Genomic DNA, 22,027 nt, shown 5'->3' with positions numbered 1-22,027 from the left:
AATTTGAGTACGCATTTACCACCAAATTCTCCAGTAACTACAAGTGGTTAAATCATATTTTTAAAAAATACTGGGGGGGGGGGGTACTACAAGAAGACAGAATTCTTGGGCCAGCACTACTCAATCAACCTAAAATTATTTTTAAGAAAGTGACAAACCTTAAGGATTTGGTATCTAGAAACCCTGTAGAAAAACCCAACTATGACAAGATCCCATCAAAGAGTTTATTTCATGTCACACAAAAGGTGTGGTATACCTCCTACAATGCGAATGCAATTTACAATATGTAGGAAGAACCATACGTACTGCATGCATACGCATAGGAGAGCATTTGACTAACATCTACAAAGGTTTTCCTGGGCATAGCGTGTCCCAACATTACGCACAATGCCACCATAAAAATTCAAGAAACCTGAAAATTATTGCCCCATAGAAAAATATGTCCCCCATTGGAGGGTAAGTAACCTTAAAAGGTCCATTTCCAGAAGAGAAACTTTCTGGATGTATGAATTAAAATGCTTTAGACCCAAGGGCCACAACATAGAATGGGATATTAATTCACATATCAACAATAGCTAATACCTGGATATATTTATTTAACTTGCATTTTAGAGAAATTTATATATCATATTAATTTTTTATGAATACCTTTTATAATGTTTTATTGACCTTTAGAGTGATAATCATGTATATGAGATAATATCCATGCATAAGAAATATATCCTATGTGTGCGGATTGTGGCACCAATATAGGATATTAGGAAATGACCACTTCCGGTGTCACCAAAGGCTAAGGAAAGTTTTTAAACCGATTTTAATAAACATTTAAAGAGTTTTTACATTTGAATGATAATTTTAAATATATTCTCTAAAGTAGGAATATGTGCTAGCTGCCATATATCCTCATGTTTTTATCCCCATTTTAATTTCATCACACTTTCAAAACTATGATCGGAATCGACATGGATTAAAGAGATTATGAATTATTTTATTCTCATTCTTTAGATCCATGTAGTTATTTGATCTCCCATGCAACAGAACTGTGTTTTTATTTATATGATTTAATGAAATCTGTACGTAATTGCACATTTTTAATTAGGATCCATTAGGCAGTTTCCGAGGCTTTTTGTTGCAGACACCGGAAGCGCAGTGGTTTCCTTTCACATAAAAGGGCGGACGTGACGGCGCGCGAGTACCTCCTATCTCTGAAGAAGTCCTATTGGAGGAAACGCGTCAACAAGGAGGCGTGCCGTCACTACGTCACTCGGAGTCCGTGCTGCAGCCGGACACGAGTATCCTAGAATCTCCTCACTGCTCAATAGAACCTTTTCAAGCGTGAATTTACCACTGACATGTAAGTGCAATATTTACTTTAACCACTTCAATACAGGGCACTTTCCTCCCTTCCTGCCCAAGCCAATTTTCCCCTTTTAGCGCTGCTGCATTTTGAATGACAATTGCGCGGTCATGCAACACTGTACCTACACCAAATTCATGTAATTTTCCCCCCACAAATAGAGCTTTCTTTTGGTGGTATTTGATCACCTCTGTTTTTTTTCCTTTTTGCTAAACAAATAAAAAAAGCCCGAAAAGTTTAAAAAAAAAAAAAAAGTTTTTTTGTTTATGTTATACAATTTTGTAAATAATTTTTTTCCTGCACTGATGAGCACTGATGAGACTGCACTGACAGGCACTGATGAGGAGGCACTGATGGGGTGGCACTGATGGGGTGGCACTGATAGGCGGCACTGATAGGCACTGATTGGTAGCACAGATATGCAGCATTGGTGGGCACTGATAGGCGGCACTGCTAGGCACTGATAGGTGGCATTGATGGGCACTGATAGGTGGCACTGATGGGCACTGATAGGTGGCACTGATGGGCACTGATGGGCACTGATAGGCGGCACTGGTGGGCACTGGTGGGCACTGACGGGCGGCATTGATCGGCACTGACGGGCGGCATTGATGGGCACTAATGGGCACTGATAGGCAGCACTGGTGGGCAATAATGGGCACTGGTGGGCGATACTGAAAGATGGCAATGATGGGCACTTGTGGGCAGCACTGATAGGGAGGGTACTGGCGGGCAGCACTGATGGGGAGGGTAATGGGAGGGGGGCGCGCAGAGCTGTATTATCCTGCCGCCGTCATATGACGTCCGGTCAGGATAATACAACCACATTCCCGCCATCAATCTGTTATAGGGCGGGCGGGAAGTGGTTAATAAAAGTTTTAAAAAAGGTAATGCACCATCGGCCATCATTGCTTTACATGTATCTGCTGGAGAGGATGATTTTAAGCTTTTGATGAACCTTGGGGAGCCTGCCATGCCTGTCTAAAAGGGAGAGAAGCAGTTTAACAGCACCCAGGATATCATAGAGCGCAGTGGCGGCTGGTGCTCAAAATTTTTTTTTGGGGGGGGGGGGGGGCGCAAAAAGAAAAATGTAATAGGTATTGCTTCGCGGCAAAAAATGCGGTAAAAAAATTGCGTGACTTTGAGGTCATGGTACAGGCATGGCACAGGTGATGGTACAGGCATGGCACAGGTGATGGTATAGGCATGGCACAGGTGATGGTATAGGCATGGCACAGGCGATGGTATAGGCATGGCACAGGCAATGGTATAGGCATGGCACAGGCAATGGTATAGGCATGGCACAGGTGATGGTATAGGCATGGCACAGGTGATGGTACAGGCATGGCACAGGTGATGGTACAGGCATGGCACAGGTGATGGTATAGGCATGGTACAGGCATGGCACAGGTGATGGTATAGGCATGGCACAGGTGATGGTATAGGCATGGCACAGGCATGGCACAGGTGATGGTATAGGCATGGCACAGGTGAAGGTATAGGCATGGTACAGGCATGTCACAGGTGATGGTATAGGCATGGCACAGGTGATGGTACAGGCATGGCACAGGTGATGGTATAGGCATGGCACAGGTGATGGTATAGGCATGGCACATGTGATGGTATAGGCATTGCACAGGCATGGCACAGGTGATGGTACAGGCATGGCACAGGTGATGGTACAGGCATGGCACAGGTGATGGTATAGGCATGGCACAGGCGATGGTATAGGCATGGCACAGGCGATGGTATAGGCATGGCACAGGTGATGGTATAGGTATGGCACAGGCAATGGTACAGGCATGGCACAGGTGATGGTATAGGTGTGGCACAGGTGATGGTACAGGCATGGCACAGGTGATGGTATAGGCATGGCACAGGTGATGGTACAGGCATGGCACAGGTGATGGTATAGACATGGCACAGGTGATGGTATAGGCATGGCACAGGTAATGGTATAGGCATGGCACAGGCATGGCACAGGTGATAGTATAGACATGGCACAGGTGATGGTATAAGCATGGTACAGGCATGGCACAGGTGATGGTATAGGCATGGCACAGGTGATGGTATAGGCATGGCACAGGTGATGGTACAAGCATGTCACAGGTCATGGTAAGGGCATGTCACAGGTCATGGTAAGGGCATGTCACAGGTCAGGTCACAGGTCGGCTTCAAACACTTACCTGCTCTCCTGGGCTGCCTGCGAGACGTCCACAGCGCTGCTCCTCTCCTCGAGTCCTCTTCTTCTGACGGCGGCGGGACTCCGGGAACCGTCCACGGCGCTGCTCCTCTCATCCTCTTCTGTCTTCTTTGACGGCGGCGGGCTCTCTGGCTCTTCAGATCCGTCCGGCGGGAAGGAGATCGGGGGCGGTGACGGTGCGTGACTGACGCACGCACCGGCACCGCCCCCATTGCGACTTCAGCGGGGTCAGCAATCGGATGTCCTGGATGATGATTGGTCCAGGCTGGGGACTGGACCAATCACAGCCAGGATATCACGAAAGTGGGTGTGTCCTAACGCTATGACCTGCGCCCAGGTTATGCCCCAGAAGGCAGCCAATCGGCGCCTCTGCTGGGTCATAAACCCCACCCCCCATAGCCACCACTGAGACCGGCAAGCGGAAATTTTTTTTTTTTTAAACTTTTTTTAATCTTTTTTTTTCTTTCCTTTTTTAGGGGGGGGGGGCGCCCCCTATGCACAGGCCGCCACTGATAGAGCTTGTTATATATATCGTTCTGGTAAGAGGCTATTTTGGTTCTTGCACCAGTGGTGAAGAGCACAGTTATTTTGTGTGGTCACATGAAGTGTTCGTTTGGAGTATTATATTTGGCACTTATCTATCATCTGCCGGGTAAGGAGGAAATTCACTAGGTGGAGGGATCCTATCACTATCATTGAATATCACCTGAATCCCACATCTGTTTTGTGTTATCATATTGTCGACTGAAGTATTTTGGGACTTTATGATCAAGATTGTTTCGTTTTTATCCATTTGTATATTTATATTTGGATTTAGCGCACCACCCATTTTCACACAGTTGGTAAACACACCAACAAGAGATAATGCAGAACTAGACCTACTGATTACAAACAACACAGACATGGTCGCTAATGTTGAAATACGGGGCAACTTAGGAAACAGCGATCACAGGTTGATTACATTCAGCATGCACCATAGAAATAAGAAGCACAAGGGAAACACTAGTACACTGAATTTCAAAAGAGCCAGCTCCCCTAAGATGCTATCTATGCTACATGATATTAAATGGGATAAAATCCTAGGAAGAAGGAACACTGAGGAAAAATAGGAGTGCTTCAAGAGCATACTAAATAAACGTATTGGCCAGTGCATCCCAATGGGCAATAATTATAAAAGAGCTCAAATCATACCTAAACTCTAATGTAAAAATTTACATAAAAGCAAAGGAAAAGGCCTTAAAAAAATAAGTATGAGGGGTCATTGTCAGTATTCCAACAATACAAGGAATGCAATAAGAAATGTGAGAGCGCAATCCGGGTGGCTAAGATAGAACACGAAAGGCACATAGCTGAGGAGAGTAAGAAAATTCCTAAGACATTTTTTCAATACATTAACAGTAAGAAAGTGAGGCCAGAACATATTGGCCCCATAATGGATGATGAAGAGAATTTGGTTACAAAAAGACAAAGAGAAGGCAAAGGTTTTTAATGCATTCTTCTCCTCAGTTTTCACGAGGGGCAAAGGGGGAATATTGTAACCAAGACTGTAATGTTAATAACATGTCACAAAATGTACCCTCGTGGCTAACTGAAGCCAGTATCAGAAATAGACTTGAAAAACTTAACATAAATAAGTCACCAGAACCAGATAGCTTAACCACTTAAGCCCCGGAGGATTTGGCTGCTAAAGGACCAGGGGTTTTTTTGCGCTTTTTTACTGCGTGACTTTAACGGACAATTGCGCGGTCGTGCGACGCTGTACCTAAACGAATTTGACGCCCTTTTTTTCCCACAAACAGAGCTTTCTTTTGGTGGTATTTGATCACCTGTGCGATTTTTTGATCACGCGCTATAAACAAAAAAAGAGCGTAAATTTTGCAAAAATAACAATATTTTTCACATTTTTTTATATGAAATTCCCCAAAAAAAAAAGTAAAAATCAAAATTTTTTAACATTTTTCGGCCAATTTGTTTTATGCTACCTATGTTTGGTAAAAAAAATCGCAAAAAGCGTATTTTGATTGGTTTGCGCAAAAGTTATCGCATTTACTAACAAAGGGAAAGATTTTTGTCATTTTTTTTTTTTTTTTTTAACGCGTAATGGCGGCGATCTGCGATTTTTTTTTCGGTACTGCGACATTGCGGCGGACAGATCGGACCCTTGACTGACATTTTTGACACTTTTGGGGTTACCAGTGACATTACTGCAGTAATCAGTGCTATACATATGCACTGTTACTGCAAAAATGACACTGGCAGGGAAGGGGTTAACTTTATTGGACAGGGAGGGGTTAAGTGTGTCCTAGGGGCGTGATTCTAACTGTGTAGGGACATTGCTATTGGTGTAAAAGCAAAGATCAACCGTTCTACATAGTAGAACGGTCAGATCTCCACTTTTACACAGGGAGAACTGACAGGCAGCTTGTTTACACAAGCTGCTCTGTCTTTCTCCCTTCACAGGAGCGATCGCAGTGTGACTGGCGGACATCGAGTCCGCCGGTCACACGCACTGACTTGCCTGTGAACGAGCCGCGGCGGGCGCGCGCCTCGGCGGGCGCGCGCCCGCCCGTGATAGGCTCGCAAGTCAGTGACAGGCGAGTGACGTACCGATACGTCACTCTGCCTGGCCGGGGCTGACCGCCGCAGTATATAGTCGTGCGGCGGTCGGCAACCGGTTAACCACTTGCCGACTGCCTAACGCCGATCTACGTCGGCAGTCAGCCCCTCACAGGCAAAGTGACGTAGGGCTACGTCACTAGCTTGTGAGGGTCTAGGCGCGCTCCCGCGTGGTCACGGACCCCCCCCGCGCGTGTGACCAGCGGACCTGATGTCCGCCGGTCACTCGGCGGGGGAGAGGGAGAAAGTCAGGCGGCTTGTGTAAACAAGCCACCTGTCATTCTCCCCGGTGTATGAAGGCTGATCATACGGTTCTACTATGTAGAACCGTCGATCACTCTTCATACATCTGAAGCCACAGCCAATCACAGTAGAAAGCACGCCCCTAGGGACACACACAGCCCCTCCCTCTCTAATAAAGTTAACCCCTTCACTACCAGTGTATTTTTACAGTAACAGTGCATATGTATAGCACTGATTACTGTAGAAATGTCACTGGTAACACCAAAAGTGTCAAAAATGTCAGTCAAGGGTCCGATCTGTCCGCCGCAATGTCGCAGTACCGCAAAAAAAATCGCAGATCGCCGCCATCAAAATACGCTTTTTGCGATTTTTTTTACCAAACATAGGTAGCATAAAACAAATTGGCCGAAAATGTTAAAAAATTTTGATTTTTACATTTTTTTGGGGGGAATTTCATATAAAAAAATGTGAAAAAGATTGCTATTTTTGCAAAATTGACGCTCTTTTTTTGTTTATAGCGCGTGATCAAAAAATCGCACAGGTGATCAAATACCACCAAAAGAAAGCTCTGTTTGTGGGAAAAAAAGGACGCCAAATGAGGAAGTGAGCTATCATCTAGATAAAGGAAGGCCAGTGGGTGTGGTGTATCTGGATTTTGTGAAGGCATTTGATACAGTCCCCCACAAATGCTTACTTTACAAACAGGTCTTTTGGCATGGACCATAGGGTATGTACCTGGCTGGAGTATCCAAAGGGGGGTGATAAATAGCGAGTACTCAGAATGGTGCGGTGTGGTAAGTGGGGTCCTCCAGGGATCTGTCCTGGGGCCAATTCTGTTTAATTTTTTTTATTAATGATATAGAGAATGGGATAAACAGCTCAATCTCAGTATTTGTGGATGATATAAAGCTAAGCAGGCCAATAACTTCTGCGTTGGAGGTGGAAACCTAACAGGGAAACTAAAATAAAAGAATGGGGTGGGCAACTACATGGCAAATTAAGTTTAATGTTGAAATACGTAAGGTGATGCATTTGGGTGCCAAAAATACAAATGCAAGTTACTGGCTAGGGGGAGAACCCCTAGGGAGAATCCAGGATGGAGAAGGATCTGGGAGTCCTGGTGGATGACAGGCTCAGCAATGGCATGCAATGCCAAGCTGCTGCAAGCAAAGCTAACAGAATACTAGCATGCATCAAAAAGGGGATTTACTCAAGGGATAAAACCATAATTCTCCCACTCTACAAGATTCTAGTTAGGCCGCATCTTGAGTATGCCATCCTGTTCTGCGCACCAGTCCTCAAGAAGGATGTGCTGGAACTGGAAAGAGTTCAGAGAAGACAACAAAACTAATAGGGGACTGGAGGACCTCAGATATGGGGAAAGACTACAAACATTGAATTTATTCTCTCTGGAGAGGAGACACTTGAGAGGGGTTATAATAGCGATTGACAAATATCTTACTGGTGACCATAGCATAGAGGAAAAACTTTTCAGTGAAAGGGAGTTTAAAAAGACATGTGGCCATTTACTGAAATTGGAAGAGAAGCGGTTTAACCATAATCACCATAAAGGGTTCTTTACTGTTAGAGCAGTAAGGATGTGGAAATCTCTTCCGCAAGCAGTAGTATCAGCAGGGAGCATCAATAGTTTCAAAAAAACTATTAGATGGGCATCTTAATGATCACAGCATTCAGGAATATACAGTACGTTTTATTAAACATTTTCACATACACCCACACAGGTTGAACTGAATGGACTGGTGTCTTTTTTCAGCCTTACCGACTATCTAACAAAGTAACTATGTAGCGAGAAGTATATAGAGCAGTGTGGATGGAGGAATCTGCACTGCCAGTTATTGCATTCAGGTAGCTGCAGCACCCATGACAGGGTGAATAGCCAAATATTGATAGCTTTGAATTGGATGCAGTCAAGAATTTTCCACCCGACTTAATTGATTTTTCAATCATTATACATTTGTCACTATACACAGTGCTGTAAACCTAGTGTTCAAATAATGTTTCATTTGCATATAATTATATAGGGATTGCGTTTTTTTTTAAATGGCCAGAAAAGATAAGATACATTCAAGCAAATAAAACAAGATGTATTATGCTGCGCCCATGGTATGTTGTGATCTAGACCTTTGAGGTCTTTCTACAGATTTGTGTCTAGATGTGGTTATCACAGGTATGCTTTTTCTTCACTGTTCTGTCCCATCTATGTATTTTTTTTCTGTTGCTGTTTTGTATTGAATTAGGTTACTATTGTTCTAGTGAATCCTGACATCTTGTTTACATTTGTGACATGGTAACCCCCCTCTGTCCTACCCTCCTGTTTGGTTCTAGTTAGATCAGTCTTAGTTAGACCCTCCCTGTTTCTTTCATGTGTCCTCTGTCAGTGTTACAGTGCCTCGAAAAATTATTCATACCCATTGAGATTTTCCACATTTTGTCATGTTACAACCAAGAACGTAAATTTGCTGTATTTTATTGGAATTTTATGTGATAGACCAACACAAAATGGCACATAGTTGTGAAGTGGAAGGAAAATGATAAATGTTTTTTTAATGTTTTTTTTAAATATCTGAAAAGCGTGGAGTGCATTTTTATTTACCGCTACTGAGTCAATACGTTGTAGAATCACCTTTTACTGCAATTACAGCTGCAATTCTTTTTCAAGTCTTGCCACAGTTTCTCAGTTTGATTTAGGTCTGGACTTTGATTGGGCCATTCTAACACATAATTATGCTTTGACCATTCCATTGTAGCTCTGACTGAATGTTTAGGGTTGTTGTCCTGCTGGAAGGTGAACCTCCGCCCCAGTCTCAAGTCTTTTGCAGACTCTAACAGGTTTTCTTATAAGCTTGCCCTGTATTTGGCTCCATCCAACTCCCTGTCCCTGCTAAAGAAGAGCATTCCCACAACATGATTCTGCCACCTCCGTGTTTCAGGGTGGGGATGGTATGTTCAGGGTGATGTGCAGTGTTAATTTTCCACCACACATAGCGTTTTGTTTTTAGGCCAAAAAGTAAAATTTTGGTCTTAAATGATCAGGGCACTTTCTTCCACATATTGGCTGTGTCCTCCCACATAGCTTCTTGCAAACTGCAAACAGGACTTCTTATGGCTTTCTTTCAACAATGCCATTCTTGCCATTCTTCCATAAGGGCCAGATTTGTGAAGTACACGACTAATAGTTGTCCTGTGGACAGATTCTCCCACCTGAGCTGTGGATCTCTGCAGCTCCTCCAGGACTACCTTGGGCTCTTAGCTGCTTCTCTGATTAATGCTTAGGATTAAACTTCTCCACAACTTTTTCCCTGACCTAAAACAAAAATGATATTGGGGGGCACACCCTGAAAACGCACAATTCTCTGGTTGGTGCTGCTAAAAGACCAATGTACAAATTGAACAATATAATAGCGCACACATACGCAGAAAAAAATGGTTTTCAAAGTTTGCAAGGCTATTTAAAAACACCTGCTCTTATATATTAAATATGGGGATTTAGTCACACCATATGGCCATATTGTGCTTAAGCCCACCACTACGTCAAAGTACCCCATTTTCAGTGGGTCCTACACTATACATAGAGAAGATAATCCCACTTCTCAAAACCATAGGGCAATACTCACTCCTGTCATGGGAAAAGTTTGCAGGATGCAGAGGAGTCTGCTCATACTGCAATGAAGGGACACCTCCTGGAACTACTTACAGGTGGACCATGCTGATGAGGTTTTGGTGTGGGAGAGTGGGGTGCTCCACCCATAAGTCTGGTCAGGACTATACATGAAACAAAAATGATATTGGGGGGCACACCCTGAAAACGCACAATTCTCTGGTTGGTCCTGCTAAAAGACCAATGTACAAATTGAACAATATAATAGCGCACACATACACAGAAAGAAATGGTTTTCAAAGTTTGCAAGGCTATTTAAAAACACCTGCTCTTATATATTAACACAATATGGCCATATGGTGTGACTAAATCCCCATATTTAATATATAAGAGCAGGTGTTTTTAAATAGCCTTAACCTTTTAAAAGACTGAAAAAAACATCCTCTGTACAGAAGTAATATTGCATTGTGTTCAACTTCTATGTCTTATTGAAGAGTGAAGCTGCCTGTGGGTGGTGCCAAGTAAACAGGCAACCATGCTGTCCAGACAGATTGGGTCTAAGGAGGTATGTAAATGCATAAAACTGCATTTGAAATGGAAGAAACTCTACAGCACTAATACATGTTCACCATTCACCCTATACAGTCCCCAAGTACCACTACTTAACCTTAGACTAAATAACCTAAAACAAATATGATTTGGTATTTTTTCCCATACCTATAGACCATTTTTGCAATTGGTGAAGTCAGCCCCTCAAAAACCTCCTAACAGTTTTTCAAGCTCTATCTTATCTTCTTTTTAGAATAGAGCAGCCATTAGGACTAGGATTGTTTTGATGTTCTCAGAGTTCTAGCTCTGCCATTGAATGAATGAAGCAAGCTAAAGTTTTCTTGTGTCTGTAGTGAATCATTGATGTAAAGTTCATAGCTTTCTCTTACACTTCCTTACTGCTGTGTAATGATTAGTGAGAGATAATAGCTGTGCATTCTTTTAAGAAGCTAGTCAAGCAAAGAATGGCCATCATGATAACCTCATAATAATGTACAGGCTAACACCTCCATGTGCTGACCATGCAGTGCTGTGAACTTTGCATTTACACTTGCTTCTGTTGTCTGGCAGATGAAGCTTGTCAAAGCACATAGTAAGCTGGCCTGTTGCCTCTTGGAAATACTGAGAAGTACAACTGTAGGAATTTAATTACAATTGTAAAAATACCAAGGGATATATTCCTTGTGTAGGTGATGGAGTATTTGCTGTACCAACACAGGGATATCCCAGAAAAATGTATTAGGCTGTGGGAACCATGGCTTTCTGTTCCTGGTGTGGCACCCATTTCGTTGGTGATGCAAAATGTGAACAGATATAACTCCTATGTGGCAAAACTGAATCATGTTGACCCTAAGGAAAACAAAGGGCATCAAAGGATAAGATGTAAATTACATATGGGTCTTTGAGGATGAGCAGCAAGATTTATTATGTAGTAATGAAGGGCCTAATCCATCCAAAGATGGATTGAATCTTGGCCGGTTCACCATTAACTTCTGAGACTCCATTCACCTACAGGCAGGCTTATTTTTCCCAAGTCAATCTTTCGATTGACTTGGGTACAACCAACCTGTCGTGTTTTCTTTTACATACGATTACTGCCAATGGCTATAGCTGCTAGCAGTAATCATTGTGTTCTGCCGGATGGGAAGGCTGGCAGAACACAATAGTGCTGTATGTCAGTGTTAATAGGGGACTTTAGCGATTTTGTTTCCCCCCAGCCATGGTGGAAGGAAAGAAAATTGAATCATCTAAGGCTTGCTTTGGTAGCTCGAGACATAAGGCAATAGAAGGAAGGTGCCCATTTTTCATTTTTTATTATTTCCTGCCAGTGGAAGACGGTACCAGAGCTTAGAGAAGGACATTGCAAATAACTAGCCTGAATATTTATAATGCTCCAGCCAATCAATGGAGAGGAAAGTCTGGGACACTGGAGAGCTGGGTTCTCTCTCTCCAGGAGGGTTCCAGAGCTTGAGGGGCTGCTGCCCTAGGCAGCTTATGGACTGTATAGCTTTTCTTGTGGCCTCAGCAGTGGCAGGGAGAGAGCCTGGATGGATTTTCCTTATTGCAGGACCTTCTCAAGATGGATTTGGTTTGGAGAAGGACTTTTTCACTCACTGGACCGTGTCTGAGTAAGCTGGCAGATGTCCTAGGGACTTGCAAGTTAAGACCCTAAATCGATCCCTGTGACTGTGCAGTGTTCTGGAAATAACATTATTTACCAGTAGTTGTGCATAGGCGCAAGGTAACCAGATTCCAATGAAAATTGCCTAATGGTCTTTAGCTTTGAGGCCTTAGACTGTTTGTTCCTCTGTGCTGAGTGGGTCAAATGGTAGGGGTTTCATAATTATCTGTCAGCTGTGGCAGGTGCAGAGCTCTGAGGAAATCTGCTGGGCCTGCATCCCTTTAGATGTGTTCCTATTGGAAATATCTCACCAAAAATGACATTTTTGTTGCAGGGGATGCCAGAAATTTGACTTGTATCTTAGGCAGACTTCTGGGAAAATTGGTGAGCCAATCACACTGTCACAATCTGGATGGAGGCCGAAGTGCAGAGAAGGCTCCCCTTGCAGCTCATTGCGAGTCACCCCTGCAAGTGGTACAGGAGGTGAAGCGTCCCAAGTAGCACAGGTCGCCTGTGGTGAGCACCAGATGATTGCAGGAGCTCTGGGTAAGGCAGGCAACTAGAGGACTAGTAAAAGCCAGGCCAAGGGTCATGCACAGGTGATCAGTCCAAGAGCAAGGTAAGTAGCAGAACAAGGACGAGCCGGGGTCATACACAGGTGAGCAGGCAGAAACAGAGTCCTTAGGCAAGCCGGGGGTCATTCACTGGGGAAACAGGCAGGTAGTAGCAAGAGCAAAGTCTGAGAAGCAAGCCGAGGGTCAAACATCAGGAGGAGATCAGATGGTTCAGAAACAAGCCGGGTCACAACAGGAAGTCCAAAAAGATAACAAGGTTCAGGTCACAGGAAGCTGACGAGATAATCCAGCAATGAGGCTGATCTTATGGTCACCTTTTGTAGACCAGCAGAGGACAGTGTCAATTGAGGCAGGAGCGACCATTGCTATTACTGGTAATGTTGCCAGTTCTCCTGCGGCCATTTCCCTGACGGGCCAGCAGAGGGCTGTGTCAATTGAGCTTGGAGCATCCATGACTAGTACTGGCAGAAATGCCAGTACGGCTGTGTCCCTGACACACACAAGTAGGAAATGATGTTTCTGGGGTGTCGTCAGTACACTTTATGTGTACAGAACAGCTCCAGGTATCCATTTTGCATTGCATTTCCAGAAAATGACAACAGCTGCAGATTGAAAAGGAAAGGTCATTTTTAATAACATTCAACAACAATATGATTTGTGTCGCAATTGTATATGCTATATTGTTTTTTTCTTTCTTTGCTATTTTTTTCCCCACGAAAGTGGAGTTACCCTTTAACCACTTTAGGACCGGAGGATTTTCCTGCTTTACAGTGCCTTGCGAAAGTATTCCCCCCCCCCCCCCCCCCCTTGAACTTTTCCACCTTTTGCCACATTTCAGGTTTCAAACATAAAGATATAAAACTGTAATTTTTTTTGAAGAATCAACAACAAGTGGGGCACAATCATGAAGTGAATGTGCAAAGGGGTTGAGACGGCGCTACCTAAAGTGATCAAGTGCTGATTAAAGTGCAGTAGTGTGCAAAAAACCCCATATGATGAGGGGTGACACCGGCTGATTTTAAATTATAATTCCCAAGGAAAAAGCAAAAAACACAATTTCGTGTTAATCAACATCAACCAATTCGATCTATCAATGTATGGTGGATTTTGGTCTATAAATAATAATTGTGCAACAAATAGACAAAACTTATAGTGAATTTATTCCAATAAAGTGGTACAGTGTATTATTTATTTTTTTATATTTTTGTACAATATTTTTAGGAGCCCCATTAGGGGGCTTGGTTGAAATAACAGGGGTCTAAACAGGGGGGCGCTACATATGGTTATTAGGTTGTGACCATGCACACCTGACACACCCTGTGCGCACGCCAAGCCGAATTCTCTTGAAGTCCTCATGTGAAAGGAAGGTCTCTACAACACTTTAAATATCTGGTGTGCATATTCAATTAATCTGTAAAAAAAGAAGAAAAAGACAAAAACTTGTACAAAACTCACATAGCACCATAGAGAAAAAAAGGCTCCACTCAGGAGCTATTGTCAAAAAGACCTCATGGATAGATGTAGCACAATTAACCCATAGTACCTTATCTCCAAATCTGGTAACCATTGTGAAAACAAAAACAAAAATAGCCTGTATTCTGATGATCGCGGCTAGAAGCATGCACTGAAAAAAATAAAGAAAGAATGCCCATGCCATCTGGCAATTAGTGACTTGAAAAAAAAAAAAAAATGAAGAAAAAGAAAAAAAAGAAATTGAACAAATCTTCCTCTTGCGGGGAAAAAAGTGGAGAAAGTCCATTTTGTAGCTTTCAGGACTCGCTCCCCCAGCTCTATGTAGTAGAAAAAAATAATAATAATCTAAAGTCTTTCCAGTTTTTTCTTCCTGAAATTTGGTTCAATGTTTTTGAACTTCCGGGGGAAAAAAATCAGGAAAAAACATGACTTTAGCTCCATTAAGGAAACGTTCTTTCAGTAATCTGACTCTTTGAAGCATAAGATCTCTATAAATATTAACAAACTAGAAGGTATTGGACTTTACTGGTATGGAGGAAAGGACAACCACATATTATAATAAAGTAACAAATGTTTATTACAGGTCTACAAAAGATATAAAAAAAACATAAAAAAAATATTTTCATATCAACGTGGGACAATACACGTAATACTGTATGTAAAAAGATCAACGTCTTTACAGTACAATATTAAATGCATTAGCATATGCCAGAATTTTAGGTATAATGCTGTGTCTCATATATTTTTCTATGTCATCTTGGATTTGATTATAGTTACTATATATCTTCATTTCATTATTGCAGGTGGCTTCTCATTTATGATTGGGCATACTCGAGTATTGTTTCCATTTGTGGCATGCGATAGGGGGACTGGCTGGTCCCTTCCTAGTGATTATAGAGGACACTGTGGTAATATATTGGTAAATGATGCCTTTTTATTTACAGTTGTATACCATCAATTGCCTATTGCTAGGTTTATTTGGTGTTTAAACACTTAAGGACCGCTCCACGTACATGAACTGTGGCAGGGGGGCACTTAAAGAGGAAGTAGGAAAAAAGGAAAACCCCCACGGTGGCAGGACTATATAGGCAACTGGACACCCAAAAAAGACAATAATGTTTGTTCAAAACATAAAACACTTTATTGATTTTGCATTAAAAGTTCCAAAAAAATATAACAGCCAAAAACATGTATCTTTAAAAACACAGCTCGTGCAGGGTATGGGGAACTCAAGGGTACATATGGTAAGGAAAAGACCCTACGCGTTTCGGGTAGAAAACTCTTCTTCAGGGGTCAACAAAATTCGAACCATTTTCACCTCACTTCACCTATACATATACGAGTAATTTATATTAGAACATCTAAATGGTCATTACATACCACTTGAGTATCGAGGTACACCAAGAGGAGCCGTACAAATTTAAAATCCAGTAAATAATATAATCTGCATATAGTTCAATATATATAATTATCCCTTCTTTTCTGGCCAGCAGTCTACTTTCTTTTTCCTCCTTTCCTCTTTTTTATTCTTCTCTCTCCCGTGCGTCCCTCAGGTGAGGGATCGGATTGGCTCAGGTTTGCGCATGCGCTGTGGTCGGCGACTCACTGCGCATGCGGCGGCGTCTTTTCAAATGCCTTATCTTCCGGCAGTCCTCTGCATAGCTGCAGAGGATGCCATGATTACCATACATATACTTAATGGTAAGCATTATGCTCTACTACCCATGCTGATTCCCATAATGATTTATCCACCCTAATTCTTTCGGGTAACTTGGATTATGATATCTTTGCCCTTTGGCTACTCTCTATTACTATGACGTTTTTCTATTGTCTGGGATACCAGTCCTCTCTCTATCCTGCACATTTATTTCTTACATTTTCTTTTATCCACTTAGTATGTTATAGGTCACCTAAGCTCAGGGACTCCGTGGGCTTTTATATAACTTATGACCTATGTCTTATACTTTACCACATCTACAGTATATACTGGTTCTCCATCTGTTATCACTGTCTGGGATGCCAGACCTCTGTCTATCCTGCATAGTTTAATTTTTCACTTACTCAGTATACCATAGGCCACTCAGGTGCTTCATGGGCTTTTACATATGGGTACTTATGATATGACCTATGTTTTATATCTGACTACCTCTATATATCAGTGACTTCGTATTTGTTTCTTTAGGGTTTAGCACAACTCCTCACTCTCTGGCACATTTCTGGCACATCTTCTGGGTCTTATGCTTTCACTTTTGGAGTCTGTTCTCCAACTCTTATTGGGATATTATCAAACCCCTTAGACCTTTGGTACTCTTTGGTGTATCATAGATATCTTCTCCTTTTTCTTTCACATTTTCTGCACTCAGGATGTATTCTTTTCTCACCACTTGCACTTTTTCATTGCACCTATTTTATTATATACCTTTTGGTCGATCCCATCGACCAAAACTATACAAGAGATATAATTAATTCAATGGATTTTTTATTTTTTGTCATAGCATATTGCTCTGTCGCAATATATATAGATACCAATAATACTGGACTTGTGCCTACTCCATGACCTTTTTGATCTGTATGACCCTTCACTGCTTTTTACCACAGGTAACGATTCTCTCAATCCATCATAACATTCTCATTTGGCTTCTTTTCCTTCCTCTAATTACATTTTCATATATTTTAGGATCTCTCTTTTCTACAACAAAAATATCTGGACCCATTCTGATCCTTGTGGCACCTGCCGGTTAGCAGGTTTGCGGCTTTTGTCTCACATTCTCATTGTACTCCAGCTCATAACACATGGAAACCCTAAACCAAGCATCCTCCTATTTTCTGGTTATTCTTACTGGATTTTAAATTTGTACGGCTCCTCTTGGTGTACCTGGATACTCAAGTGGTATGTAATGACCATTTAGATGTTCTAATATAAATTACTCTTATATGTATTTATAATTTACAGTATTGATCTTTGTCTATATAGGTGAAGTCATATGGTTTGAATTTTGTTGACCCCTGAAGAAGGGTTTTCTACCCGAAATACGTAGGGTCTTTTCCTTACCATATGTAACCTTGAGTTACCCATACCCTGCACGAGCTGTATTTGCATGCAACTTTTTAAATATACATGTTTTTGGTTGTTATATTTTTTTTTACTTTTAATGCGAAATTAATAAAGTGTTTTATGTTTTGAACAAACATTATTGTCTTTTTTGGGTGTCCAGTCGCCTTGCTGTTTTCCCTCTCCCCTTTTTCTTCCTCCTTCTTCACATTTTTCTTTCTTAGCCGTGTTCTGTGTTTCCGTTACAGGTTCCCCCGGCGTGGGTAGGGGGCGCCAGTTTTTCTTGGTGCCCCGGCCCTTGGGGATTCCACACCGCCTGTTACTTCCGGGTGTGGTGTCTCCCCTGTTTCTCCCGCGTCGGCACCCATGGAACGCAGGCCGGCCTCCCCTCCCTGTGGGTGCGCGGCGCGCCGTGCCGTGCGTCCCTCGGGCGAGGGATCGGATTGGCCTTAGGTTTGCGCATGCGCCGGCGTCTTTTTCAGACGCCTTATCTTTCAGCAGTCCTCTGCATTAGCTGCAGAGGATGCCCTGGTTACCATACACATACTTACTGGTAAGCATTATGCTCTACTACCCATGCTAATTCCCATAATGATTTGTATCTTATCCACACTAATTCTTTCGGGTAACTTGGATTATGATATCTTTGCCCTTTGGCTACTCTCTATTACTATTGTTATTCCCTGCGTTCTACTCTCTATTACTATGACGATACCAGTCCTCTCTCTATCCTGCACATTTAATTCTTAAATTTTCTTTTATCCACTTGGTATTTTATAGGTCACCTAAGCTCAGGGACTCTTTGGGCTTTTATATAAGGGTACTCATAACTTATGACCTATGTCTTATACTTTACCACATCTATATACTGGTTCTCCATCTGTTTTCATTGTCTGGGATGCCAGACCTTTATCTATCGTGCATAGTTTCATTTTTCACTTACTCAGTATACTATAGGCCACTCAGGTGCTTCATGGGCTTTCACATATGGGTACTTATTATATATGACTTATGTTTTATATCTGACTACCTCTATATATCAGTGGCTTCTTATTTGTTTCTTTCGGGTTTAGCACAACTCCTCACTCTCTGGCACATTTCTGGCACATCTTCTGGGTGTTATGCTTTCACTTTTGAAGTCTGTTCTCCAACTCTTATTGGGGTATTATCAAACCCCTTAGACCTTTGGTACTCTTTGGTGTATCATAGATATCTTCTCCTTTTTCTTTCACATTTTCTGCACTCAGGATGTATTCTTTTCTCACCACTTGCACTTTTTCATTGCACCTATTTTATTATATACCTTTTGGTCGATCCCATCGACCAAAACTATACAAGAGATATAATTAATTCAATGGATTTTTTATTTTTTGTCATACCAGATTGCTCTGTCGCAATATATATAGATACCAATAATACTGGACTTGTGCCTACTCCATGACCTTTTTGATCTGTATGACCCTTCATTGCTTTATACCACAGGTAACAATTCTCTCAATCCATCATAACATTCTCATTTGGCTTCTTTTCCTTCCTCTAATTACATTTTCATATATCTTAGGATCTCTCTTTTCTACAACAAAAATATCTGGACCCATTCTGATCCTTGTGGCACCTGCCGGTTAGCAGGTTTGCGGCTTTTGTCTCACATTCTCATTGTACTCCAGCTCATAACACATGGAAACCCTAAACCAAGCATCCTCCTATTTTCTGGTTATTCTTACTGGATTTTAAATTTGTACGGCTCCTCTTGGTGTACCTGGATACTCAAGTGGTATGTAATGACCATTTAGATGTTCTAATATAAATTACTCTTATATGTATTTATAATTTACAGTATTGATCTTTGTCTATATAGGTGAAGTCATATGGTTTGAATTTTGTTGACCCCTGAAGAAGGGTTTTCTACCCGAAATACGTAGGGTCTTTTCCTTACCATATGTAACCTTGAGTTCCCCATACCCTGCACAAGCTGTATTTGCATGCAACTTTTTAAATATACATGTTTTTGGTTGTTATATTTTTTTTTTTACTTTTAATGCGAAATTAATAAAGTGTTTTATGTTTTGAACAAACATTATTGTCTTTTTTGGGTGTCCAGTCGCCTATATAGTCCCACCACATTGGGTGTTTTCCTTTTTTCCTACAATACAGGGATGATGGCCACTGGCACCTAGGTACTAAGTGACGGGGGACTATACATAAAGAGGAAGTAAAGCTTCCTCTGAAACTTGTACTTGTAGGTAAGCCTATTATAAGACTTACAAAAAATCTCCTAAACATGCACGGTTTAGGAGATATTTACTTTGCATGCAGCCAGTGACATCATTGGCACATGCGCTCTTAAGGAATGGCTGCCCGTGCCATTCCTTCAGAGCCCTGTGCCATGAATAGCGGCTCCCACGTGCATGATTGGGAATGACATCATCGCGGCTCTGGGCAATCAGATGGCCGGAGGACACAAACCCAGAAGGAAGACAGGTGAACATGTGGACCGTGTCAAGGGTGAGCAGTTGCCGCTGCGGGGGCTTCGTTCTAAGGTAACTATATCATAATGAGTTAGTATGCGATGCATACTAGTTCATTATGCCTTTGTCTACCAGGTTTTTATTTATTTTTTATTTTTTTTTGGAAGTTTGCAACCTCTTTTTAAGCGCAAAATCACGTACCTGTCTGTAATTTTTTCTATAGGCTCTGGGGCGTGATCCCGTTGTAATTGGACACAGCAGGAGCCAATCAGCGGGTCTGGCGGCCTTGATTGATTAGCCGCTGGCTACCCACGGTCGTTCAGAGGAATGACAGAACGGCGGCCTGCCTATGTAAACAAGGCAGACCATCCTTCTGTCAGACAGGAAGAGAGTGATCTTGTGTTCTTACTAATCAGGAACACAGATCTCTCTCTTCCTGCAGTCAGTCCATCCCCCATACTTAGAAAGCACTGGGAGCACACTTTACCCTTTGATCGCCCCTGATGTTAACTCCTTCCCTGCCAGTGTCATTTATACAGTGCATTATTTTAGCACTGATCACTGTGTTAGTGTCACTGGTCCCCAGAAAGTGTAACGGGGTGTCAGATTTGTCTGCTGCAATGTCGCAGTCTCGCTAAAAATCGCTGATCGCCGCCATTACTAATAAAAACAATAAAAAAAATAAAAAGTCCATAAATCTATCCCATAGTTTGTAGACACTATAACTTTTGCGCAAACCAATCAATATACGATTTTTGGGATTTTTTTTACCAAAAATATGTAGCAGAATACAAATTGGCCTAAACTGATGAAGAAATTAAATTTTTTACATTTTTTTATTGGATATGTTTTATACCAGAAAGTCAAAAATATTGTTTTTTTCATTTTTTCAAAATGTTTTTGTTTATAGCGCAAAAAATAAAAACCGCAAAATGTGATCAAATACCACCAAAAGAAAGCTCTATTTGTGGGGAAAAAAAGGACATCGATTTTTTTGAGGTACAACCTTGCACGTCCGTGTAATTGTCAGTTAAAATAGCGCAGTGCCGTGTCGCAAATAATGGTCTGGTCATTAAGGCGGTAAAACCTTCCGGGCTGAAGTGGTTCATTAAATACCTGTAGCACCCTACAGGTAGGTGCTAGGTAAATGTATAGTGGGCCTTGTCTGCCTAACAGCAGGGCTGTGATTTATTTAGTTAGGCTGTCAGGGCTTCCAGATGTGCCTGCTGAAGGGAGAAGTATCCCCACTGGCTCCTGTGAGATGCTTCTCATAGGGCAGTGTGGGAAGCCCAATCAGGGGACACATCCAAGCTTGTAACTATCCCAGAAGGCAGAATTATGCTGCAAAGGATTCTGGGAGTGGGTATAAGTTTGGGGGAAGTGCGTGACAGGATGTCTTTGGCGGGAGCAGAGTCCCAGGAGGGAGAGAATGGATGTCTCTCCACCTGTCTGAGGATGCGGATATCTCGGGGGGGTTGCCTGAGAATCCAGAGAGTGCTGAGTTGAGCTGAGGGGATCCGGTGTGCTGAGAACCTGCGGATAGCGAGAGGGGTCCAATCCCAGGAAAGCCTACACAGGTCGTGAGTACTGAGGATTGCCCCTGGGGGTCTGCCTGAAGTCAGAGGGGACCACTCCGGAAGAGGTTCTGGGATCCAGTGCCAGCTAGCTGACAGGGGGTATCTAGGTTGAGAACCCTGAAGTTCCAGAGGGGATGGCATAGTCAGTGAACCCCAAAGAATTCAAGGCTTAAGGGGGCACCTGCAATTGGGCCCTGAATTTTACAGAGTGTGTCAGTTAACAGTTGCAGCTTCACAGAATCCTACAACATACTACCTTAAGCCAGTGCAAGGCGGGAGGGAAGTATTCAGTGACTTTTGCAGTATAGCAGTGTCGATGGTTCTACAGTTCACAGTCCTGGATCTTCTGGACTTCAAGTCGAGGATTCAGCACTTCTATTGAGTTACAGAGTGTTCTCAGAGATAGTGAGCATTGGCTGGCACCGGCTGGCGTCAAGGAAGCGCCAACGGGCATTTTTCAGGAACAAAGTCCCAAGTGTATCTAGTTGAAGCCTAAAGGAGTATCCCACTCATTCCCTTCTCCCATCCCTTAAAATACAATAAAAACAACAAAGATGCCGGAGTTGTCAATGCTTAAGTTCTTACACCCAGGTTTGCAGCCCACATGGACTGGAAAGGTAACCGGTGACAATGGCAGACCCACATCAGGCCACAGGCCTGGAAAACCTGCTACA

The sequence above is a fragment of the Pelophylax lessonae genome (genome assembly GCF_965119305.1).
Source record: "Pelophylax lessonae genome assembly, chromosome: 1".
Lineage (NCBI taxonomy): Eukaryota > Metazoa > Chordata > Amphibia > Anura > Ranidae > Pelophylax > Pelophylax lessonae.
Note: the sequence above shows the minus strand (reverse complement) of the source record.